The 27,505-nt window shown below is 27.5% G+C and overlaps 1 protein-coding gene across 5 annotated transcripts in view; it reads left to right on the forward strand.

Moving 5' to 3' along the window:
• Nucleotides 1-27,505, forward strand: part of LOC129980989 (uncharacterized) — a 136,555-nt gene that overhangs the window by 99,177 nt on the left and 9,873 nt on the right. For 3 of the 5 annotated variants that reach the window (XM_056091555.1, XM_056091556.1, XM_056091558.1), the window contains one exon: nucleotides 18,414-18,501. The gene's annotated coding sequence lies outside the window, so the exon portion shown is untranslated. Of the gene's footprint in view, nucleotides 1-13,011; nucleotides 13,031-18,413; nucleotides 18,502-27,206; nucleotides 27,370-27,505 lie in introns of those variants that run through there. The other 2 variants (XM_056091559.1, XM_056091560.1) reach the window with 2 other exon arrangements.

Below are 27,505 nucleotides of genomic sequence, written 5' to 3' on the forward strand. Positions count from 1 at the left end.
AAATGGGGTTTAAAAATTACACGAGTGAAATTTCAACGTAAATTAGAAAAATGAAAAAAAATCCTTGATTAAATAAAAGTAAATTCGAAATATTTTTTCTTTATGTTAAATTTAATTTTTTATAACGTAATTTATTTTTAATATTATTTATTTATAAAGTTGAAGAATCTGAACGAATGCAGTTCCAAACTTTTCGCAATCTTTAATGCTACTTTGTACTTTTTGTAATGAATTATAGTTTAAGAAGCCCTGATTTAGAATGAAATGCAGATTTCTATATAAAAACAGCTGTTTAACTCAGGTGTTAACGTTAGTAATTGCATTCCTATTTTAAAATATCACGGTATGTTTATGGGTTAAATATGTTACACAAAATATAATCGTTTTTATATTTACAATTCCTGTTTCTATATGACATTGAACTCTGCTTTTCAATATTAAAAAATGATAAATGTTTCCTGCCAATGATTTCAATGTCTAAAACATTTCAATAATCAAATGAACATAAAAGTAAAAAAGTTTTTGATTTTTTGGTAGGATCAAAACAGCAAATTTTATTTCTCAGTAATTTTTAATAATACTAATAAATAGGATTTGATTACGCTTAATTTTAATCTCAGTTATGTCATAAGTGTTTTTCTTGTACGTAGATAAGAAAATAATTCTTCTTATTTATATGCGCTGTAACACCTTTCACAATGCTATTTAACAATTAAATTTTATTTAGTTATGTAATAAATGTTTTTTTTCTGTAAGCCTATAAAAAAACAATTCGCCTTACAAATAATCATTTTAACCGCACATTAAGCTATTTAATCTCTGAAATTATTGTTCAGTTACAGTTCAGTGAATTCTATAAATGTAATAAGAAATGCAGGAAAAGAAATTGAAAAATTAATTTCAAAATTGCAACTTTATTAAAACTGATTTTTAAAAATAATTTTGTCGTTGTAAGAAAGAAATTTGTAATAAGGAGTTATTGAAAAAATTTTACTACTAGCAAATAATGTTATGAATTTAATGATTAAGCTATTCAAATTTAATTTAAAAAAAGACCTAAGAGAGAATTGTCACAATCGGACCTCCACCTTGGATGGACTTTCATCGTGATCGCAGTTCTGTTCACAATTTGATTTTTAAAGATATGTGTATCGACATAAATATAGTTTTCTGTATCGATTTTTTGATATATCATTTGGTACTTACATTTAAATAATGAGTGTTTGTTTCCATTTAGATATTATCAATAAATTATTTTAACTGAAGATTAACATTGGCACATCTGACATACATTAGACAGCTGCCTTAAGCCGCTGATTTGCTTATGTATTTCGCTGAAGAATGCAAATTCGTTGATGATCATATGAATAATATACTATTATTTACATCTGAAAGAATCATGTAGAATTAATTGTTACAGTTATCAGGACCAAAAAGTAAAGAAATTGATTATCCATTTTCAGAAACCGGCTTCTTTTATTATACCGATACAATTTTAATACTCTATGTTTTTTTGAAATATTTGAAATGTATTTCTTAACATTCCGATAGTTTTAATCAGTTTTATCTTTAATTTGATTACGAAATATCTACTGAACATAAAACTTTAAATGAATATTCTATAAGAAAAGTTCAAATTTTAATATGTTAAAGATAGAAGAAAATAACACAAGACGGATTATCATAATCCACTATGTGTTTCTTTTAGATATCACAGCTAATGGGAAAACTAGATGCATTATTTTTGAATTAAATAAGTGATAAAAAATCTCTTACTTTTTTTATTAAATTTCTGTTTCACTGTATATTATAATATATATATATTATAAAATTACCCTATTTAGACCACTTAAAAGGATGATCTAAATAAGGTAATTTTCACCCTAAAGTATATACAACTGTACGTAAATGTGTAGGAATATAAGTTATAGGATTCTAAAATTTCATCTCGTTGGTTACCACTGCCAATCAAATAATTTTAAATTATTTTATAAAGTTTAAATTTTTTAAATTCTTGCCAATTGCTTTTTTACTAAACAATAGATACTTTTTTGTTAAATTGCAGCATGAAAATATGAATTATTTCATATAATAATCACAATTAAATTTATGTTTTAAGGTATTTTTTAGTCATTCTTTGAATTTTCATTTTTAAAGGGTATAATAACAAATATTCCCAGAATCCGTTCTTGAAGTGCTAACGTATGCTTGCCTAAGAACGAAGCCAGTCCAAATCGCACTTCACAGACATTGCCAATTAACAATGCTACCGAATGACTTCCTGTTTTACGCGGACGCAAAAAACAAGACAAAAGAACCGCTTTGGAAGCGTGTGGGGAATCGTAATTTCCTGTAGGAAGTTAAATAATGGGTGTCTTACTGGAAGAAGCGAGGGGAGGGGAAAAAAAAAAGGTTTGATCTTGACATTCTCCGTTGGATGACCACTAACCATGAAAGTACTTAAACGGATCCATGGAAGATATGGGGTGTGACGATTGGCTTCCAAGTGGATTCGGGCAAAGATTGTTACGTTTGTACATTGTTTGAAATGCTGGGTGCGTTACGGAATTCCCTTCATCGTCTTAATTGAAAAGAACGAGGTAGAAATTCTTCCGGTTCTTGAACTCTCATATGTCGTTTCTCATTAAAAAAATAATTGCAAAAGATCAGTTATTTTTACCTTCCCAAATCTATTTGCAAAATTGACTTACCTCTTCTCTCATTTATTATAAGGTGAATGAAGATTTTTTTCTTTCTAGTAAAGCATATTCAGATGTTTTTTGCAGATGCATAACTGCTGATTCAAATATATATATTTTTTATCTCCTGTTTTTGTTTTGATAAACTTTATTTCTGACGAAAAGTTAAGCTAACATACACCGAGAAAAAGTCAGCTGAAAATGCGGCTCTATGCTCCTCTGTAAGTTAAGAAATCACTGCCTTCATTTTGATGTTTCTGTTGTAGAAAAATTTGTTTAAGCACTTGGTATTTGAATTTATCTTAAACACATATTAAAAGTGGGGTGTTCAATTTTATAGAAATAAAAGGATTTTTATTTTGTTTTAGTTTACCGAAATGTTAGAGTAGATCTGAATTTTTAAAAAAACGAAACATGATAGGTATATAAAGATGTTAAATAAATATATTCATAGAATTAAGAAATATGGATATTAATTTGAAATTTTTATTTATTTTATTTATTCAAGTTTAAATTTTACTGTCGTACTTTATCTGAATTTATTGTGACTTAACGTACAAAACAAATGCTGCATTTAAATTTCCAACAAATAATTTAAAAATCATTAGAAACAGTTAGTATTTGGAAATGGTAAATATTAAGAAATGGTTAAGTATTTTTTTTTATTATTATTTCTTAAAACATGATATAATCTTTGGTCTTTTAAACTCTAGCAATGTGCAACGGGAACTTTTATTACAGTTATTTCTTTGAAATAATTGTAAAAATATATTTATAATTTCTTAATAAAAATAATTTTTCACATAAGAGATTTTAGTAGATTCAAATTCTAAAACAATTATTCTAAATTAAAAATTTCTGTTCTGTTAAGTCTTTAAATATGTCATATACTAATAATCATTGTTAGAAAATAGAATTAATGAATTATTGTTACAATCTTTAATTCATTTAATTGTAACAGTCATTAAAATAATTAATATGAAGATTAATTCTGCTTAGTTTCTGATAATCATTTCATAATATTCATCTCTTTCTGTGTTAATTGAGTACCACACATTAAATAACTTGCAGTTTTATGCGCTAAAAGTATTTCTTTTTCTTACAAGCTGCATTATCAGTTTTGAAAAAGAAATTAAGCTGCTTAATAGCATTGTCTTCAAGACAAGACATTCCGTCTCAGATCAATACATTCATTAAAACTTACAAATGTCTTTCAGACATCGGCGAATTCTTCCAATTAAGGACATGACACATAAACCCGCTATCTTCTCCATAGAAGAAAAAATGATTTACTTCAGAAAGAAAACTATCGTATGTCCTTGTAGTACGAGTATTACAGTGGCTGTGCGATCGAAGTGAATCGATGAGAAGGATTAACAATCGGTACTTTTCCTGATAGAAGCGTGACAAAAATGTTACTAACCTATTTATGTGTTGACACCGCAGGTGCTGACTAAATGCTGTGAACTACAATTAACATGGTCTGGTAATCCATTTTATAATATAGTGTGAAGTCATCCTTCTCTCCATTTAAGCTAAACTACTTCCCATTATTTTAATTAATAAATAAAATAAGAGCTTATCTCTTGAAGACTGTTTTCCAAACAGCAACGATTTTACGTTTTTGAAACAAAAGAAAAAACAGACTTTCTAGAAATTTCAACAAAAAATTGGATAATAAAAATAAATATATTATCAGGCTTCTTTGTATTCATTTCATGCATGTATTGGCTCCTTCATCTGTTTTTTCTAGATAGTAGCTTTTGGTTTGCTAAATTTTTTCATGATTGGTTTTTATAGTTATTAAATTATTATTTAAGAAGTTATTACTTATTATTATAAAATGTTTTACTACAATAATTTTTGTTTATCAAAAAAAATCATGATATTATTTTTATGTTTGTCACTGTTTATTTATTGTTGATTGATTCAGACGAATTCACATAATTTTTCTAATTACAATTTTATATGACTCGCTTGTTTCATTGAACATTATTCTATTTTTCCGTTATAGCGGAAAGAGAAAAAAGAATGTCGGCATTACACCGGTAATGATTGCTTGGTTCTGCACAGCTGAAAAATGGCAAAATCATTTATGATTGAAATACATTCAACCATTATGAATACTTTATAGGTGTTCTTTTTACTTTGCCATCCTATTAGGATGCTGATGTATATCTTGATTTCGATGGTACTCTGACTCATAAATCCATGCCATCAACGCAAATCTTTTTTTTTTTTTTTAATCTTGGTGTAGATCTTATGAAGGGTACTTTCAGTTTTTCATGCTATGCTGAAGATGTATCAATAATTCTTTTTAATTGCAAATCGGAGACTAAGATTGTAGCTATTTTGCATTTCAAAATATCAACCCTTTTATTTATCGATTTATAAAAAACTAATTGTAATTCCAAAATAGAATATATAAAGTTTTATGCATTTCTTCCTGGAAAGTGAATAATGTAGGTGAACTCTCTTAATAAAAACATTCTTCCTGGGTAGTTGTCTAAGAAATATTTTTCTCGTTTCGCTTGTTCATTAATGCGTGCTAAGTATTCAAGTATTTCGTCTACTAATGCATGTATATCACATACCACGTATTCTCAATATTCTACTCTCATATGTTCTGAATTCTAGAAATTGAACACTGTATTATCAGAAACTTTGTTGGTTCATTGTGTGAAAATAAATTTAATACAAAATCCTTTAAAATTTTACTTAAATCTACTTTTTATACTAATTTGATTGTTTTTTAAATCTACTTTCTGATATTGCTGATTAATACTGAAGTTATAATCTACCAATTAGAAAACCATCGATGCTTAAGAGTTTTCAATTAAATTATTAATTTCTTGATAAAAATCTATTTAATTTTAGAAAATATTGTATGTTTCTCATCTGATTAAACTGTCGCTTGACGGTCGTTCTCCTTACACGTTTAATTTAAAATTTCGTTTAACAATTAATATATTTCCTGTTTTCCATTAGAAAGACTTTGAATTAACATTGCTTCCCTCTGAATTTCTGTCTTCTGATCTCTGCGTAGAATTATTTAAAATATTAATTAATTTGCATTTCCTTCTTCTGGAACACGTTTAATCCTTTAATGCCAGTTGCTTTATGTCAGTTTTCTGTGATAAATAATAAAAGTTACATCTCTTTTCTAAATATCATTAGTGGATACGATCGTTACAATATCCTGTTTCTCTGCATCTTTTCCACTGTACACTCGCAAAGCACTATTCATTTAATACTCTTTGCACAATTTCCGACATCTGGTCTCATTTTAGTGCATCGTTCCTTCCTAATAGGGTTGTGCGTTCAACTTGCGCTATTTGTTAGAGGCTCCCACCATCGATTGAAGAGAGACCTAAACGAACCAGTTCAGCCGTTCACATACTATTAGAACCCTTGAATGCGTCGTGGTTCCGCTAGTTTTGAAACGAGAGTTCCGCTTAGTTAAAGAAGGCTTCCCCCATCGCGAGACAGTCTGTGTTCCTTCGGCTGTAAAAGCCAAAGCATGTTTTCGAGAAGTCGCATTAATTTTTAAAAACGAGAGATTGACGACCCGTGAAACAGGGAGAAGAGATGTGTTCTTTCGCCTTCCCTCTCTCTGAAAGAGGATGAAAGTTTTATGGGTACTTTAGAAGCCAAACATGTGATGGACCATCATTAAATTCATTTTGGGAGGTTTCTAATTATTCAGATGCAAGCAATAGTGAGGGCTTTAATTATATTGCTGGGAATGTTTATTACTTCTCAACAAGTATTTTCAATGTTGAAAGCATTCTGCTGTATGTGTAATATTATGTAATAATTGTAATATTATCAAAGAAAATTTTTAAAAAATCATTTTGTTTTATACCGTGTTTTATCTCGCTGTAATATCTCAAAAATATGCAGTGAATCAAAAATCCTTTCATTCTATGAGTTCATCTCTAAGGAAACGGTTTGCTGCAGTTTTAAGCTCTTTTTCACCTTATCAAAAGTTTCTTTTTTCTTCAAAATCCTGATGTAATTTTTTGCTATCAAGATATTGACAATGTGCCAGCTATATATGTTGCTAGTATTTTTTCATCTTCTTTTCTTTTTGTTCCTCTTTACTTGTACAATAACTAAACGAAGCAATCTTCTTGGATTTGAAAATGATAATTTTTTTCCGACTCGTTGTCGAAGAAGAAAATGAAATAAAATCAGTTCATTGAACTTTTTCTTAATATTTTCCGTCCTTATTGTATCTTAAGAAAAAGTTTGTCATTGAATAAATTCATTTATGATATTTTAAACAAATATGTTTATTTTGAAAACACTATTGATCATTGAGGGAATTTGTATAATTATTCAGATACCAAATCATTTTGATTGATGCTGGCTCTTTAATTGAAAAAGTTACTTGTTATTGTTATTAGGTTTGTACTGTCGAGTGCAAAAAAACTTCAAAAGAAAAAAAAAACGTATTAAAATAGTTTTAAACGTTTTTTTTTTTTTAAATGGCTAAATCTGAAATTTGAAAGCGTTATGCTATATTTTAGAATTAAATAAGATCATGAGAATAAATAAAAGTAAATATGATTTTTAAAAAATCGACTGATATTTGATGGTAAAAAAGTACTTAGTAAAATATACGTAAATCTTAATATATAGTTATAAACAAAAATCATCCAATGTGTAAATCTTGCTATATAATTATATAGGTACAAAAGTAAACTGTAGAAGAAAAAAAGTATACTGTACAAAAGTAATTTTTTCTTCTTCTGAGGCAGATTTTTCGTATGGTTTCGTACCCTTCAAATAATTTGCGTGTTTATAAAAAACACAAAAAGGCATGTCTAGTAGAATCATTTTTTCAAACCAAGCCAAACGCTCCAGCATTTATCTGACTTCTCGTTATAAACCACCGAAATAGATTAAATAACAATTCACCTTATGGGGACAAACTGTTTTGGATGCTTTAACGTTTATGTAAGCATGCATTTTTAATTTTTCTTTTTAAATAACAGAATTATTTGTGATTTTTTTTTGGATTCCTAATTATATAAAATTATATTTTTATTATTAAGCTAATTATATAATATTTAGTTAAATTATATTAAGTGAATTATATCTATATAATTATATAAAATTATATTTTAGAAAAAAAAACCTAATTTTGAAACTTTTGCTAGTAGAAAGGCAATTTTGTTTCCCTTTGGAGAAAGATACAGTTTGATTTTTATACTTCCGCCATGAGATTTTTATCAATTTGAACCATGTTCTTTTAATAATTTATTTTATTTTGAGAGAGGAAAAAGTATTTTGAAGAAAGATACCAATTTAATAAAGCATCAAATGCGCATTTTTCTATGCATCTCAAAAGTTTCTTTATTCTATAAATATTGTTAAATATAAATTTTTAGAAAATCCTTATGTTTTGCAAGTTTAATAGAAAGTTTTTAAGTGTTTGCAAAATCTTGCTTTGATATATAATAATAATTGATAATTAATATAAATTGTTATGCGCATCATTTCCAAAGTGTCTGTAACATAGTTGATGAGAAGAATTTGTTCAATATCTTTCTTAAAAATTTATTCGGATCTGTATTCGATATTGTTAAGCAGTAATAAAAACGCCTAATATATTGGTGTGCCTAGTTGGGAATGGATTTCTAACTAGGCAGCTGCATACAACCATAACAAGTTGATTTAAGAAATGCTTAATCTTGTTGCGAAATAAATAAATTTGTAAAAAGTGCAAATTCTGTAAATTTTAAAATATTAGCATAATATTTAATCTTTTTCGAATTAAAGTAATCAGGTTCCAATCTATTTCATTACGTTTATTTAGTTTTTATAGTATTAGTAAATGCTGAGCCTCAGGCTAAGTAATATAGTAACGCAAATCATGAATCATGACAAATAAATATAAAATTATATATTTTTTCATATAGTTCCTAAAAAAAATAATCGAAAAATTTATTAATATGGTGATTAAATTAAAAAAGGTTAAAATGTGAATCTGTTTAGATTCACATTTAGATCTCAAAATAAGCGTTGCCTGGGACCTCAAAAAGCTTAAATCTGCCACTGCATCTGTTTCTCACTTTTTTTGCTGGAACCATGTAATTACTGCTTCTAAATTCGTGTTTTTTACATGTCTTTAATTGTAAATATCTCGATTTTTTTTCTTTATGCAAAAATAATTCTAATATCAACTACAAAGATACATTCAAGTCAAATTGATGAAATTAATTAAAGCTGTAATAAGCATTCAAAGTAAAAATGTTTATTTTTTAGAATCCAATATTTTCAGTTTGTTTCATAGGTAAGCCTATAATGACCTTTTAGAAGAGCAGTTGATCTGTAAATTTCAGCAAACTTTTAGAGACATATGGTAATCAGATTCAGTATCTTCTTCGATTACGACTTGCTCTGCAATCACAACAATTCCTTTTACCGCTTACATCCAACTGACATCATTATTGGGCGGTATTGGACATCCTTCAACAATTGAATGCTACTTGCGTTCCCACTTATCTGTCTACATTAGAATCACTCCGGGTTAATTTGCAGTTCCTTCTCATCATCATTTGTCATCAAGGCTCTGAGGTTAACACCGCCAACTTTTAGTAGCTAAATGATGTATTCCGTTGGTTAATTCTGCGGTACCCTTATCTGTGATGCTATATTTTGGTTTTCAGTTCGCTTAGTATCATTTGCGTTCATATTATAACATTATTTGGACCATTTTCAAATTCTTACGCATTTTAGCAGCTGTTGAAATTTATTTTTAGAAAGTGGTATATTACATTTCGGTTCACAATGTGAATGCATTTCTCGTAAATAACTTCTGAGATCTCAAACCTACTACATACGATTATACCCTGCATCACTAATTACTCGCTGTATTTTATATGTAGTTTTATGAATAGTGGTGTATTATTAAAATTGTTTATATATTTACTTGACTTTTTGATTTCATCCGTATTTCAAAGAGTATTTTATTGAAATATTTTTGTAGTTTTCATTTCATTATTTTGAAGTTTTAGAGTAGCATTACATTTACTATAAAAGTTTTTTTCTGTACAAAAATCTCAAGATGCTCTGAAATTAGTTATAAGCGCTTAGAATTTGTTATCAGACAATTGTTTATCAACTTCGAGCAAAGAAATTCTATCTTAAGACCATTTTTTTTCTAAATTTCTTCTATTAACTGAAAAAATTACATTAGAGCAATAAAATATCAAATTTGAAGTACTAAACTGTGCGTCTTTGAAGTATTAAAATCAGTGTAAAAGAAATTTTGGATCTACTTAGGTAAATATAAAGAACATGGATTGTAAGAATGGAACATAATATTGATAATAGGAATAATGCAATACCTCCAAAATATTCTATGTATTAAATTTTCCACATCCGAAAACTTTTGAATATAATTAAATTTAAAAAACTCAATTGTGCAAAATGTTTATGTTTGCTTCTAATTTATTTAAAAAAGAAGTTGCTTATCTAGCTCACACTCTATATACAATACCTCTTAAGTCTGACTTTTCTGAGTTATTTCCAGTGGCTTTTCATGCTAAGCATTTTTCTTCTTTTCTGTTTGTTATTTGTTTCAAATGAATCTATTGGTCGTTTCAGCTTATTTGCACAATTTTGTTTATGTAATTGGCGGTTAAAAACTATCTTCTTCTGATTAAATAGGTACATACTAAAATTACCGTGTTTCAAACCTTCTCACATTCATTCATTGCATTAATGTGGACATTCGGAGAAAAAGTTATATATGATGGTGGAGCTCGTATTGCATGATCCTTGATGAGAACTATGATTTCACGGTAGTCAATGGTGCACTTTCGAAATTGGTCGTTAATTTATTAAATTGAAACTTTTATTAAACGGATATTTAAAAACTCTATTCTAAGGAGAAGTGCTTTATCTGAATCATACAGTTATAGTGTAGTGTAGCCAAATATAATTATAGGATTGTTAGCAACAAACAGTTAAATCTTGCTTGGTATTAATGTTATTTTCAAAAATTAAGCGAGTAAATTTTAAATTTATATCTTTTTTGTTTGTTTGTTTGTGGCTAATGAAAGAATTAGCAACCAAAAATTAGAAAAACATTGGAATAAAATAAATCAGAAAATATTCTTCTCCTCTTTTTTTAGGGGGGGGGGTAATTTGAAATTTTACCTTTTCTATCTATGAAAATATATCTTCTTCGTCTGAAATTTTTGATAATCATGGAGTTTCTGAATTCTATTCTATTCCTGAAATAATTCCACTCTGTCGTAAAGAAAAAACAAAAATCAAAATATCTGCTGGGGGAAATAACTCCAAGTATATATATGTATATATATATATATATTGTTTGAAAAGTTTTGCCGCAAAATCTTGAAAAGAGGCCGTCACTTTTCGAAGAGAGTTAACGGAATTTCCACGGAATAATGCTTCTCCTCGCAAGATGTTTCCACAACGAATCGTAGTGTTCTTCCGACACCTTCTGGTTTCTCGTGGTTTGAGCTGATTATTCAAAGAATTTCTGGGCGGGTGGGAAAAAATAATAAATTCGCCACGCTTCTAATCGATTTTCTATTTCTGGGACGAAAGTGTGGTTTAATATCGCTTCATTGCACAAATGGGAAAATATTAGTTGACGTATTAGGTTTACTTTTCCGAAATTACGGTGGCTTGTTTTAAACATGATTTAACTATTAACTTCATATTATTAACAAACGGTATATTTTCTGTGTGCGTCTTTCTTCATTTCATTTCGCATCAGTTACGAAGTTTGACACGGTAAGTTCTCTTATATAATTAAAAAAAAACGACGTCTTATTTTTAATTCTCATATTTTTTTATATATGCATATGAATATATATTATATCAATGTTATTTTAATTGCATTGCATTAATTTTTTCTTTTTCGTGGTTTATGATCATAAAACTACAATTCTATCGATGTTCTCTTTAATATTTTTTTTTGCAAGTATGGATACTAATTTGATAATATTCACATAACAAAGGCGGGTAATTAAAAATTAAATTTCTGTTACAAATTATTTTGGATTAAAGCACTGTAATTATTATCTCATACCTTAATGTAATTTTTGCAAGGTATGCTTATAAAATAATGCAACAACATCATTGTAAAAATATCACTTCAAATTATCATATAAAATAATTATGACGAATATGAGTAGAATACTATTTCTTTATGATATTGATACATATGGACTTCATATCTGTCTCTAATTAGTAAAGGTCGTTAATTTCGCTAGAAATTGAAAAAAAAAAATGTTTCTGAGGAATGATCCAAATAATTTCTTCCTTCTTCTTTTAAAACAGCAATTTTAAGAAATTATTTTGTATCTATTTAATTCTTTTTCTTCTGTAGCATAGTTTTAACAAATCTTGATTTTTACTAGCACTCCAACTAATTCCTTTTAATGCAACCACTGTTTTTTTTTTTTTTTTTGCAGTGGAGTGTAACTAATAGGAAGCAGCATAAAATGAAATTTTAACTACAGATATATTTTTATCTTAGCACACACATATATCTCTTAATACTTCAATAAAATTTAAAAAATAAAAGTTCTTTAAAATGAAAATTAAAAAATAAGCTTGAATTATTTTTTAAATAATAAAACAATTTAATAATCTATATAGGTTTTTTTAATTTGTTATAAACTCGAACTGTAATGCGTTTATGCTAATTCTTATAACCTGCCTTCGTAATTCATTGTACATCTTAAATAATTTAATGGCAATTTTTTTTTTCAAAATCCATGCATTCTAAGTTCTTAGGCTCAAAAGATGAACTTTCCTCTTCAAACTTTTGCAATCCTGGTTATACTAAAAACCTCGTCATCGTCCACAGCTTCGAGAATTTTTGCTTACGCCGCTCTATTTGAATACTATTTTAAATTTGCTGATCTCTAAATATACTTTCCAATAAAACCTCTGACAGCAAATAGCTCTGTTTATCTTCCTCATCTTCGATGGCATCCTTCCAGACATCTTTCAATTGAGGTGATGACATCCTTTTTTAAAACATTCCATATGGCCATGTTTCTGAGGAATGCCCGCATAATAAGTGGGAAACAATATAAAGGGAAAGTGTTCAATCTACCCACTGGAAAGAACAAGTGCTTTTTCCTTCCGAAACGTTGACGGCCAGAAATGGCATGCAATTTTGTGATTGGTCACGTAAACACGGAAGTACTGTCTTCAGACAAGAGCTGGCTTAAACACATTTTTCTTAAGAATTCTGTTCCTTTCTCCTCTTCAGAACAAGATGTTAGAAGATGTAGTGGATTATTTTGTGTATCAACAAGGTTTTCCACAAAAAGGTTTGAAACATTTTTATTTAAAGCACCGAAAATAACTAGGTCAGAACGATTTGTATTTTTTACTTATTCTTCAACTAAAAGTCTTTTCACTTAATGCTTTCTTGATTTTACATCATGAAGTTGTTTATTTCAGTTTGTGTCACATTATTTCTTTCAAGTTTTCGCTTACAATCTGAATAAACATCACTGTTAAAATATAGAAAGACAATTCTTTATATTAAAATTTAATTTAAGTTTTTGCTTGAAATGAAAACTAACTTAAAATATATTTTTCTTCATAATTATGCAAAAAAAAAAAAAAAAAAAAAAAAGATTTTTTTTAGTACATTTATTTTGAATACTTTTAAACGCTATTCCTTTATCAATTTATTTAGAAAATTATAAATCAGTAGTTGTGTTTTTGAACCCTTATAAATTTTCTTTTGATAAAGTTCGTAGAAATATCATGCAAAAATTAACCTTCAAGGACTCCTCTTGTATCAAATATTATTAATAGCACTTAATTAGTATAATAAGTAAGATCTAACCTGTTATAATAAAAGTACAGCAGTTAAAATTAGATCCAGATGTTAAAAAATACTCTAGTGTAAAATTTTTAGCACGTTAATTGCTGTACCACACATGTTGTTCTTTTCTGATCAGCTTTAATCTTCGATGATGACCGTGCTCTCTTTTATGGCTGCAGTGTTATTTTACTCTGTCATGCTTATGCTCTCTGCTTCATGATCTTACACATGTCTTACACATGTCAAAAAATAATAATTCACTGTCATTGTAGCACCATTCGGAAGAAGTGAAATTATAAATACACTTTCTGGTAGAAACTTAAGGGACTTCTTACAGCTATGCATTCTAATATGCAACGTAAATATAATGTAAAAACTGGTATAAAATTAATCTTTCAGCAAATCTGTCACCAATCATATAGCGTTCTCAGAAAAATGTGAGGGGAAAAAAACGTAGATTCCTCCCCCCTCACATTTCTCATAACGTCACATTTCTCTCCCTAAAGATAAATTTTGTTTTCAAGCAGGGATGTATTTTTATCGATTACATTAATGATATAATTATCCTAAAACTTTGACTACGACCTGAATTTGCTTTACGTGAAAAATGTACCAATTTTCTATCCATTTTTCGCTTACCTGACTCGTACAGTATTTTATTTCATCGGTAAAATGCTCCAGCATTTCAAAAACTTCCATTTACTTTTACAAGGATCATTTTTCTTTTTAAAAAGCATTTTGTTGTTTCAGTTCGCTTAAAAAGAAGAGTTTCCAAACGACTTTCTCTTTTATTCTTCTCCTCCTTTCTCTGCAAATCGAAGTTTTATAATGCATCATTAGAGGTACTCAATTACTCTGCTGCTCCATTTTAGTTTCATACAAAATTTTATAATAAATAAAATGCATTAGTGAAAAGTTATCTTTGTATATTTTTTAAAACATGTTCTGTTTTTGAAATAGTAACTTTTATCATTTTCCATTTTATTTCTAATCATAATATCGATATATTTATAAATATTTACAAGAAATACGGTATAATTGTCAGCTGAAAGTTCAAATAACATTTTAGATATTACTATATTCGCTGATGTAGAAACAAAATAATTTAATTTGATTTGTATAGGATAGTAATCTCTGCTTCTACAATAAGCATGTGGTATTATTTTACATACATGGGAACTTCGAAATAAAAACAGAAATGATGAGGCCTCATTTCTCAGAAAAAGAAAATGTGACTTTTTATCTAAATATTTGATATTCGAAAGTCAATTAAAAATATTAGATTTAATATTATAAAGTTTAATAAAAAAATATTATTCAAAAATAAAAATATTATGCTTTTGTGTAAGTTTTACTGCTTACTTAGAAATAACATTATTATATCTTACATACGTACAGTTTGCAATAATAATATTCAGAAAAAAATGTCGTAAACACGAGTTTTATATTTAATAATAATACCTATATGAAGTATAAACAGATCTTTTACGCTTTTTTTGAAATTAATAATTTTGAGTCAAAGAGTCAGTATCCGGGAGAATTGTACTATTTTATTTCAAAGTAAAATACACTTAATTTATTGTTTACTTGCGGAAAATTTATGTTATACAATTTCAAAGGAAGTTGAGGCTTTGCTTAAATGTTTCAAAATATATAAATAATAAAAATATTCTTATATTTCGAATATTTTTGAAAATAAAAAATTGAAAATAGTCAGTCAGTTGTATGCGCAGTGGGCATTTTCGAGCTACTCGCAGACTACTCCCAATCTTCGTATCTTTTGCATATTAATTCATTTCTAACTTATTTTCACGCCTTTATTGCTTTTTCTTTTCTTTTCTTTTTTCATTTATCAACGTACTCTTAGTGTGGAAAACGTAAGGAAAAGTCATTAAATTCTCAGAGTAGAAAAAGCAAGCAAAATAGAATGTTCTAAAATACGGAAGTGCAACTTTAAAAAAAATAATTTCAAGGCCTGTTGCAGCCTTTATGAGCAAGCCGCCACTGTTGTAACCAGCTGTCGAAACAATCATTGATTATACAGTCATCAACTGCAATGTTTTGTCTTTTTTTCCCTCAAATGATTCGTTAGGAGAGCGGAAACGATTAAAAAGCCTAGTAAATGTGATGGGTTTAAAAGAGCACAATCTTCTCTAAAACCCTAAAATCGAGTCAGATTATCCCCACTGCCTTCAACTATTAAATAATTTAAATAAAAAAATTACGGTATTTGACCTAAGTATGCCAAATGGGACGATTTTAATTTTTTTCAGCGGCTAAGTTATTTGTTACGAAACCTATAAAGAAAAAGTAGGCACTTGGATGAGAGGCGTTATATTTCACTCCGTACTCATCAGATAATTCTATTTTTTTAATTCATTTTTTCAGATCTGTATAATATATCCATATATCTGTATTCTAGCTGGAATAATAGCATTCTAGGTTATATGAAGACATGAAAATTTAGTTTGATAAAAAAAATCGTAAATTAAAAAAGTAATGTTTTTTTTTTTTTTTTTTTTTTTTTTGCAAAATTTATGCATTGCGTGCAGCTAGTGTTTTAACTTTCAATGGTACATATTTTGAATGAATTTGCAAAAATAAAGTTGGTTTACCTACTAAAAAGTGGTTGGCTCTCACTTCTCTTGTTGGTATACTCAAATGGTATTACTACTCTGAACCAATCGTCAATATGAGCATGTATTCTTTATAAAAGAGATATTACGCATCTACCGTAGTATTATATATCACGACAGCTAAATTTTCAGTCACTCCGGTGGCATGGACAGGGCGACTGTTTCCGTTTTGTGATTACGTATTAAATTCTACCAGTATGATGCATAATAAAGTATGTTATTTATTTAGCATAATAAGTTTTTATTAATTTTATTTATTAAGAAACTATCATTTTAATTTTAATAACAAACTTATTTTGACTTCTAGCAATACCAGTATCAGTTTAATAAGATCTTTAACCACTTATTTATTCCATAGTTTTTCTCTTTAATTTATTATAAACTTTAATCTGCTATAAGCTCTTCCTTAGAAATGTTTACTATTCATTATTTAAGCTTTATATTGTATTTTTATTTTAGATATTAAATGTATTTTAGATGCATTAATTTGAATTAAATAATGAAATTTAGTTTAATATTTTAATTAATTCCGCTCATTTATATCAATAGTTTCACTTAAACAATTATTTTGTCATTTGTTATTTTTTTTTCTTTTTACCTCTTTTATGACAGAGATAACTGTTTTGTATCAGCAGTATCCTTTATATTTTTTGATTAAACTATTTCATGAAAATTCCTCTTTTATGGTCATGAACCCATCTTTAGAAACACCCGGAAACTTTTTCCTGAGATGTATCTGTATCTCTGAAATTAGTTCTATTCTTTAAAACTAAAAATATAATAATTAATTTCTATTTGCTTTCTACCAAGTTTCATTTTCATTTTGAATTTCATTTAAGATTGTATCTGTATCCATGCAGAATTTTCATGTTTTTTTATTTTTGATATCTGATCTTTGCCTTCATATGCGTGTTGCATGTTGCATGTTGCAAATGATGTTCTATTTAACTTACATAATTAGACTCCTTTATTTTTGTTGTTTGCTGAACAGTTCGATCGTGTAGCTAGCTAGGAACAAAAAAGTTAAATAATTTCAGAATATCATCTATATATTTTCTCTTTTATTTTAACAAGCTCTTCAAGACAAGCTACAGAACTTAGAAGACAACATATAAAGAAAATCTCTTCCTTTTTTGACAACCTTCATATTGAGTGGCTACATGCAAAATATTCGTCTTCATCAGTGTTTTGAAGAGTTTTTCAGAACCACTCGTTTCTTTCTTTTCAACCGGCGACATTTCTGCAGAGTCATTCTCGAAAGTAACTTCTTTGTTAGCTGCTAAAAATCAATGACAAGGGCCAATTTCCTTGCTTTTTTTTTATGGAAAGCTGAATTCACTTACTTTGCATAACGAAGTGGTTGCGGAATCTCTGAGTTTTTATTGAATTATTCCGACTTTGGAAAAAAAATTCAACTTTAAAAATTGAATAAAGAAATAAAGCCACTTTCCCTTCTTCACAGAATTTTACGTTGTGTATAATGATACTAATATTTTTTATTCGATTGATATCTTTGTTACGTTTGTTTAAAGTATTTTGAACAAAAGTCATATTATGAAATATAAATAAAATAAAAGTATGGAGACAAATTACTAAATGAAATGTGAATGTTTAACTGTAACCAAGAGCTATATTTTTCTTAAAATAATATTCTTAACTGCCAGCTTGCTAGAGCTGTGTGAATTTGTTTGAGATACTGACATTTAAATGATATTATTTAATTCTTAAATATTCAGATTTCTTTATGTAAATGAATCGATTTGATGTTTAAAAAATTAACTAATAAAAAAATTTTGATTGTTGCATTTTTTAAATATTAAATTTGAGCATGAAAGGGAGAATTTTCTATTCTTTGCCTTCTCCATTTACGAAACGCAATAAAAATAAATGCAAATCTAATTAATTAATTATTTTTTTAATAATATTTTACCTCTGATATATATTTTTCTTCTTTTAGACTGGTTTAATTACTATATAAATTATTTTAAAAATTGTATATGGTTTGTGATAATTTGTATATACAATTTAAAGGATTAATTGCAGAACAATGTTTGAATAATTTTTTTAAAAGATACTATTGTGAGAAATTCAATGCTTTTGTGGGTTTTTTTAATTTATTGTACTATTTCTTTTCTGATTATTGAGACAATCGTGAAAATATTTTATTTGCAAAAACAGTTGATATTTTGCACGCATAAATATAAATTAAAATCTATAAAATTATTTATCTTTCATTTTCAGTTGCTGTTGCATGAAGACCTTTGTAACATTTCGGCCTCTTAATTGAATTGCAACTTTAATTAGAACAATTCAAGCTGCAGATACTTGGGTAAATATTTATACTTTTTTCATTATTTTATAACCATTTCTTTATTATAATCGAATATGTATGATAAAGAAAATTGAAATTATTTTAATAAGGTAAAGGTAGCTACTCTGTCATAAAGGACAACTGTTTCATTAACGTTTTTTTAAATACTTGTTTTTATAGAAAAATATCAAAATTTCTATAAATTTTACCTCAAGATTATTTATTAATTATATTTCTGTAAGATAGATATGATACAAAGTGTGAATATATGGAAAATTTTAAATTTTTTCTGTGAAATATTAAATTTTTAAAACACTATTAAAGTGCCTTAAACTTAAAATGACTAAAAAGATGTTTCAATATTAAATTCTTAGTAATTTATTTTTTATTGTGAATAAGATATAAATCAAACTATTTTAATCAATTGAAAAAGTAATATATACTTCTAGAGAGTGGTGGATTTTTATTATTATTATTGCTGTAAATATAAGTGAATTGTTATTTTTGAAGTCAAGTTTGATTAGTTGCAATCAGAATAATGCTCATCTACAGGATGAATTCTTTCCATTAGTTCAGGGAAAATAAAAGCAGTAGTAAAAAAAGAAAAAAAAATGTTAAGAAAATGAATTTTCATTCTTTCAAACCGAAAAGGTATAATCAAACTGAATACGATAATCTCGAAAGAGGAAAGAAATATTCTCATTGCAATTAATTTGTTTTGATGGCGCGTGAAAAAACGTCAGCAAATTTTTTATGCGCTATCAGTGAAAGACAAGTGTAAATTACCTCTTTCCTATATTAGGAACAAATTTATCTGCTTTTTTGTAGATTTTGAGGACGATGCATCTTTCATTGCTCATCTCTTTTTAGCAAAATTTAATTTGATATGTCATGTACTTTTTTTGCCAGAATATCTTAGAATCTCTTATTTCTCAAAAAGGGAAAGAGATAAATAAAATTAATTAGGTTTCAGTTCATTTACAACAATGGAATCATCTCTAAACTGGAATTGCTCTTAGTAAAAACCTCTTGATCTATAAGTATTTTCTGTCTAGTTTTCCATATCAATTCAATCGGACCTTCATCCAGTGATTTTTTTGAGTTTTGTAATTTTAGAAGCTGGCTATTCATTTTTATATGTATTGATCGATTTTTATTAGTATCTTTTTATTTAATTTTATCTTTATTATTAAAGAACGGTTCTTTTCTACTGCAATTTCAATAGTTGATTGCTTCCGATTATTTACGTTTGTTTTCAATATTCCTGCGCTTCATTTTCGTTATTTCGTGCCCGCAGATTATGAAAAACGTAGAAATATATAAAGATCAAGATTATATCAAACATAATATAGGACTATTGAATTTGAATTATACTCTCCGATTTCAGATATTTTTATAATTAAAGTTCGCGTAATCAAACTATCAATTTAAATGTATTAAGGCGAGAATTAAGTTTCTTACTTTACATGTTTTTAATTTTAAAATTCGATTGGAATCTATGTGAATAAAATGATACATATCATCAAAATTTAAATAGTTGACTTAGTTCTCTTGAAAAGGAGCTGTCAAATTTAATAATTCCGTATTTTTTAAAACTCAGGAAACAAATCTTTTAGAATTTGTCGTAAATGATGCTATTAATCATTCATTAAACAATTTAACTTCACTTTTAAGAAATGAAATATTGTCGTTATAGGTTTTACATGACCAATGCACATGACTCTCTCTCGGGTCATCAACAGCATAAAGAAATCAATACTATAAGCGGCACGTAGTTATTATTTAAAATATAACTTTAAACTTTTCAAAAATTATGATGTTTTCAGTATATTGTTATTTTTATACAATTAATCGGTTTAAGTTTTCCTATCTTTTTATCTCAAGCTAATTCGCATTTGACAGGGTTAATTTAATTTTCATAAAATTTAGACCAAAATTGCGTTCTCGTTGATGTTCACTTTTTTGCTAAATTTTATCAACTAAATTTTATCTAACTAAACTAAATTTTATCAACTAAATTTTGCTAAATTTTATCAACTCTTTTAAAATATGTTAATGTTTTATTGTACATTTTACATCTGCCGTTTTATAGTTTTATCGTGGTTTTATATCGATATGATTTTCACATTTTATTTGGCGAATCATAGTCAATTTCATGGCTTTTACGCCAGAAAGGAAAGTAAGACTTTTTATTAATTGGTAATAGTAAAAAGGCAACCTAAATACTAGTTTGGATTAAGAAAATAATTCTGTAGCTAATTACTACAGAATTATTTTCATCGTTGAAACAGCACGACTTTTCGGAGCTTTTTTATTTAAATGTGGACTCCCCCGTGGAAATTGTTCATCCTAATCCGTGACAACACCACACCACGTCACAATATTGTTTTGTTTGTCGATTTTTTGCTCGAGACACAAACCAGTATATTTTCTTTTACCCTTTTTCTTACGTAACTGTTCATCACACAAGAACGTAATGTGGCTTTCTCACGCAAAGCTAGCAACCATAAAGCATACTAGTGGAGCTTACATTGTTCCTGCTTAAATTTATTATCAACAGTTAGTGAGCTGAATTTTAATTACAACTTTGCGTGCATGCATGGCGAATTGTTCCCAGAAATTTTTCACTTTCAAATAAGAATTTTTCACCTCCTTTTATAATGAGACCACTCTAGAGCTCGATTTGTGTGAGAAAATTAAAAATTAATTCCTTAAACATGCAGTAATTTGGCTTCATTTTTCACATATTTAAAAAAATTTAAACCAAGAAGCATTGATAAGGCACTTTTTTTATTGATTACTTCTCGTCTTATTAATATTGTGTATAACCTTTATGATCCAAATCAATAGCCATTATTTCATTGTAAGGTATATATTTTACTTTTTGGTTACATTTTACGAAAAAAAAATGCATTGTATGCTTAATTATATTCAGAATTTATCGAATATTACATTAATACATTGTGCATAGAAGATTCATTAAAATCACAAAAAAATTGTCTCTATACGCAGCACATCCATATCGTATGTCCTCCAAAATTGAAACTTAAAAATTCAATCATGAGAAAAAAAACTGTATTATTTTGTATGCGAATTTAATAGTTTCATTTCCGTCAACAGATAAGTATATAAAAGAAGTTGAAATTTCTTGTGTATATATATGTATAAAATTTCAATCATTCAAATGTGATTTTTAGATTTTAATTCAAATAACATTCAGATTGAAACAATCTGTTTTTATCTAACTAACTTATGGAATGGCATTGCTTATAAAATTTTTGATATTTTGAGGCCTAACATCAAAAATTGTCACAATGAGGGTTTTGCAAGCTGAGTAGCATTATTAGTTACTTACTAGTGTCACTCGGCGCGGTGACGTACCAGTATTTTATGTACTGTTATTGCAAATACAACTCTATGCTTGAAATTCTGTCAAGCTAATTCCAAAATTTCTTGAAATATTCTGTAGAAACAGTAAAATAACTTAACTTTAAAGGCATTTTCTCCATATATCCTATATTTTAATATAATATGTTTATAAGTTGAGTATTATCTGTAAGCTGGATATCTACTCTGCGTTACGACAAACATGGTACCTTAATAGCTATATAGAACTGACAGTTGAACCAAGAGCTTCGAAGAGTATAGTTACTTCTTCGGTGGTAGAAAATTTTAATAAAAGAATTTTTTAGTGATGTTAATTTTATCTCGGTACATTTTTTTCTCCTAGTTAAAAAGGAATTTAAATTTACCAATTTTTACAATAATATTTTGTTATTGTTCAATATTAATTAATTTTAATATTTTTTGTAATAATATTTTAATTACAGTAGACTCCCGATTATCCGCGGATTATCCACGCCTGCCGCACTAAGTTTTTTTTTTTTTTTTTTTTTTTGCTTCCAAGCAAAGAGAAAATGCTTCCAAAGCAAGAAGCAAACACAAATGACTGATTTCTTCAAAAAGGTGCAGTTTTACAGTTATGTTTTTGTAATTACATAATACATTACAGTATTAAAACAGTACATATGTATTAATTTTTCTGTGTATCCTTGACGCCTCTCGTAAGTACAAAGCACTTTTCTGTTTTCATTAACAAAATGCATTTTAGGTTAGTTTTCAGTGATATACTAAAATATTAAGCGTTAGTTAAACATTTCCTGCTGTTTATTTTACGTTTTATTGTACATAAAACGATTTTTCAAAGTTGGAATGACTTTTTTCTCTTTTGCTATACCCGTTTTTAGCTTTTTTCGGATTATCCGCGATTTTTGTTATCCGCGGCGTCCGCGCCACCCAATTCCGCGGATAATCGGGAGTGTACTGTACTCCATTTATACACTTCGCTTTGCAACGATATTGAATGCAAATTTTTTATGCATGTTATTGTTAGATTAAGAATAAGATTTAAAAAATAAAATAATATGACAGGTGGATCCAGCCTAAAACATTACCATACGACGTTTCGACCTAGAGATTCAAATCCCCACCCATTTTATTTTTTTCACTGAAGAATGCTTTGATTCCGAAAAAGAAAATAAATGTTGTTTAAAAACTATTATTTTGAGATTTGTTTGTATATTGATGTAATTATAGTAAACCTGCTTTTCAAATTTGTGTTGATCTATACGAATTGAATGTTTCAGGAATTCCATATTAACAAAAACTGATTAGCGTACCTCCTCTTCATTATATATGTTTGGCTATTGAATTAGTTCAAACATTAATCATCACATACAAAAAAATATTTGTATTCGTAGTTGTTTTTATCTAAAATCTCTTGAATGCTTAAACCTTTCGTATTATTAAATGAAGAAAAATCGCTGTGTTAAAGAAAGATAATAGTTACGAGTTAAATTTTTATTTATATAAGCTAAGCATTTGTTTTAAAATCTTTATTGCAGAATTTCACCCCAATTTATTGCAACATATATTTATTTGAATTCTTCTCATTTTATCCTAGATTTATAATTTTGTTATTGTTTTGAAAGTAATTAACAAATTCTCTTCCTCGTAACTGCTTAAGGATTCTCTTTTCCAAAATTCCTTTACTCTTGTCAATTAAATACAGATTTACTGAGTTCATTAGAATTCTCGAATAATATCTGAAACTACTCATTTAAATTTCGAAATGCCGTTTCATGGGCTAAGTTATTCCAAATAATACAAAAAGAAATCTTTATATTTTAATAGGCACGTACTCAATTAATTATATAAGATAGATACAAGATTATGAAATAAGATTTTTAATTGAAATGATTCTAATTTGAATTGCATGTGATTAAAACTCTAAGCGAAACGAATTCTTTAGATACCAATGAGCAAGTTAATTATTGTCATTTTCGATTCTCAGCCGTGTTTACTTTTACATGATGAATTCCTTTTTGTCATTTGTTACTTTTAATTTCCGATTGGCTATTAAATGATTTTTGAATTCAAACAGCGTATTTTGACTATGCGACGACAATTCGTTATCTATAATTTAATTTTTTAACAAAAACAAGACGAAACTGCTTCAGTGTTTTGAAGCTGAATACTTTTTTTTTTCAAGACTTTAATTTAATATGAAAAAGAAGCATTGGTAGTTCAGTAAAGTTGATGTAGGCAAAAAAATATATATATATTTGTGGAATTCACAAGAGAAAATGTTGGATTGCTTGTTAGAGATTTCGAGTTTAAACTATTTTTAGACAGACATTTCTAAAAAAATTTGCTAACTTTGTTATATTTTTCCTTTATTTTTATTATTGCCAAGCATGAATTACTTATAATAATATGTAGTTTTCTTTCGTTAGAAATGAAGTTCTGAAATTTTCGCTTCTTACAATTTTTTTAATTATTAATGTTGCACAACATTACGACACTATGATCAATGTTTTATGATTACAGTATTATGATATTTTTAGAAACCCTTATTTAGTTCTACTGCATACATCAAAATTTGCCCTGATACTTGATACTTCAATTTAGTTATTGTTATTGTGCTCTTAAGAACACTATAAATGAGCAATATCCATTAATGAAAAGCAGGGATATTTTCAAATGAATAGAGTGTGCTTTTCATGCGACCAAACCATGAAAAAGATGAATGAAAAAAAATGAAATAATAGGCAATTTACAAATATCTGTATTGAAATTTCCACGTGCTCAAAGTTATTTTTAAAAATAAATTTAACTGAATTTTAGAGTTTGATTTAAAAAAAGTCTGTTATGATTATTGTCTCCTTAAAAATAGAAAGATTTGTTAAATTTTTGTTGTTTTTGTTTGTATAGTATTTTATAGTAGAACAGAAATAGGTAGTACAAACATCAACGAAACCATTTATTTAAAATTATTGTTTATACAGAATAAGGTTAATATTTTCTGATTAATATGATGCTAGTCGGCTTAGGTGACCCATTGAATCACCTGGATTACTGCTAATTAACATTTTTAATTCAATGTTTCATGTAATTTGATTTCTTAATAATTTCCTCGGCAAAATATTTTTATATGTAGCCTTATTTTTCATAGCCACGTAACTCACACAATTATAGATACTTTACGAAGTTCTGTTAATTGTACTATGTATCTCTCTGATTTTCTATTAACTCTCGCAAAATTTTAATTTTAAATTGAAGCGGAAGCGGTTAAATAAGTCAAAGGTTTTGTCTACACAGTAATGAGCTATTTTAAAAACTGTAAGCATAAATTATACTTTTAAAAATGTATGCCATCCAAAATTCATTGGAATTTTGAGTTGATATGGTTTTGACTCAAATAATTCATTTGCATATATTTTCTGGAAGCAGCGGGAGTTTTTGCTAGATCAAATTTTTAATTTTTACACCATGATTTGTGGTTTTTTATTTTTATTACCACGTCCATTTTTTCTGCAAATTTAAGTATTATTTTTATTTTTCATTTTATATAAATCAAAAAGAAAAACTAGTCAGAAAAACCTATAATGACTCCTTGTTTCTTGAAACAGAAAGTGCTCGATAATTAAACATAAATTTCCATAAAGTTTTATTTAATCAAGAAAAGAGACAACTTGAAAATTCTCTGAAAAAAAGAATGAGGAGAGGATAAAATGCATCTTGATTTATTTATTTTTTTTACGTTTTTTAAAGTCTGCTAAAATAATAATACAAGTCTTATGAAAAATAAAAGGGAACTCATGAAAAAAATGAGTCTTGAGTATCGAACTGCAATCTTTGGTTTAATATTTAAATTTATTCCAATTATGTGATCAATATAAAACTAAACGATAACGCTAATAAAGCTATTAATGAAGAAAGAAGGTGCTGTCCTTCTTTGATCGTGCATACCACCGAAATATAAACTCCACAAGCAGCAGATAAATGCAATGCAAATGACTTGGCTATCGATTCCAGCTCATAAAGATAGATGTCTTCCAGTAATGATAATTTGAAAGTGAGATATGTTGTAATTTAGCATAAGGTGTACATGATCCTATTGTTGGATTCGATGTCAAATTCATCAAACATTAGCCTTACTCCGATGAACTGATTCAACAACATCTTAAGGAGTATATAAAAACTTACTTTTTTTTTTCAAAAATAAGGGAATGAAAATTTTGTGACTCTTTAGAAGTGAAAATTTATTGAAAAGATAGAAGGCGAAAACAAAATTTCAAATCATTATGTGTTCGGTTTTTATGAAATTCTATACACATTTTTTTATGTAACCGCTCATGAAAGATAGATAAAGTTAAGCAATAATATTTTTTGTTTAAAGACATTGTGCAAATTTCTTTTTTAATTCATAGTTTAGGTAAAAAAATTAAGTTAATTTTTTTCAACATTCACTCTATGCCACTGGCAATATATTTTTCGTAATTTTTTTTGAAGTAATGAACAATTCTTGCTATTGAATGCTATATAACATTCAATCACGATATTTTTAAATGGAAAAATATCTTGATGATACCTTCATATATCGCAGTTTATAATTTTTGAACCAAATACTGCTTTTATATAAAAACATAAATTTCATTTGCTCTTTAAAAAAATACCCTTAATACGTCCTTGGAATCCTTCAAAAACTAATACACAGAAATAAACCAAAATCAATTGCTTTCAGTGATCGATCAAAATTATTTAAATAGAAATAGAAATAAACTTTCATCTTTCATTTCAAAAGGGAATAAAGATGCTCGAAGTAGTTTACATTAAGAAGTATATTAAACTCATCAAAGTAGAAATCCTCTATTTCAATCCGAATTAAATTCAATGTCTATCATGAGATGTTCATTTTCCGATGCGATTTTCTTAAAAGACAAATTTCGTGTTTTCCCTCATCCTTTCGAAAAGATTTGTTTTAATGTAGATAATGTGAAGAAATATTTTAAATTTAAGATGAAATAATTAATTTAATTAAGATAATAAAGAAAATCCTCATTTGATTTCAATCTACGAGAAACTAACGAAGAATAATATGACTTAATAGTACTTTTTACTAAAGGATTGAATCACATCGTCTTACAATAATCCAAACACTATTCATGTCATTGGTTTAAAAGATTTTATAATTATTTCTCTTATGTGGAAATTGTTATGCAAACGCATTGTTATTGATATTTCCTATTAAGTGAAAGAAGTTGCGTTGAAGTGGTGAAAGAGCATTTACTTTGAGATCAGAGTGCCGATAGTTGGATTCTCGAATCCCTTAATGACCCACGGAGTACGAAAGTGAATACATATTAAATTCGTTGAGGTTAAACATTGTCTCCGGCTGTGATAGTTTAAGGAGGAAATGTCGTTTCAAATATGGTGCTAGTCAAGTGATCACTACTCGAAATTGCGAAGTTCGTCTCGAAATATTAATTCCTTGCGTAGCTTCTAAAACAGGACTCTTATCTTACTAAACTAAATCGAAACATGGTATGAAAACAATCAACCAACTCTCTAAATAAAATTTAATGTAATGTAAATATCTGTTAGACAAAGTTTTTTTTCATAAATTTTTTTTTTATGTTGAAATCGCTATCCTATCATAATAAAGAATGCATAGATATTG

The sequence above is a fragment of the Argiope bruennichi genome, chromosome 8 (genome assembly GCF_947563725.1).
Source record: "Argiope bruennichi chromosome 8, qqArgBrue1.1, whole genome shotgun sequence".
NCBI lineage: Eukaryota > Metazoa > Arthropoda > Arachnida > Araneae > Araneidae > Argiope > Argiope bruennichi.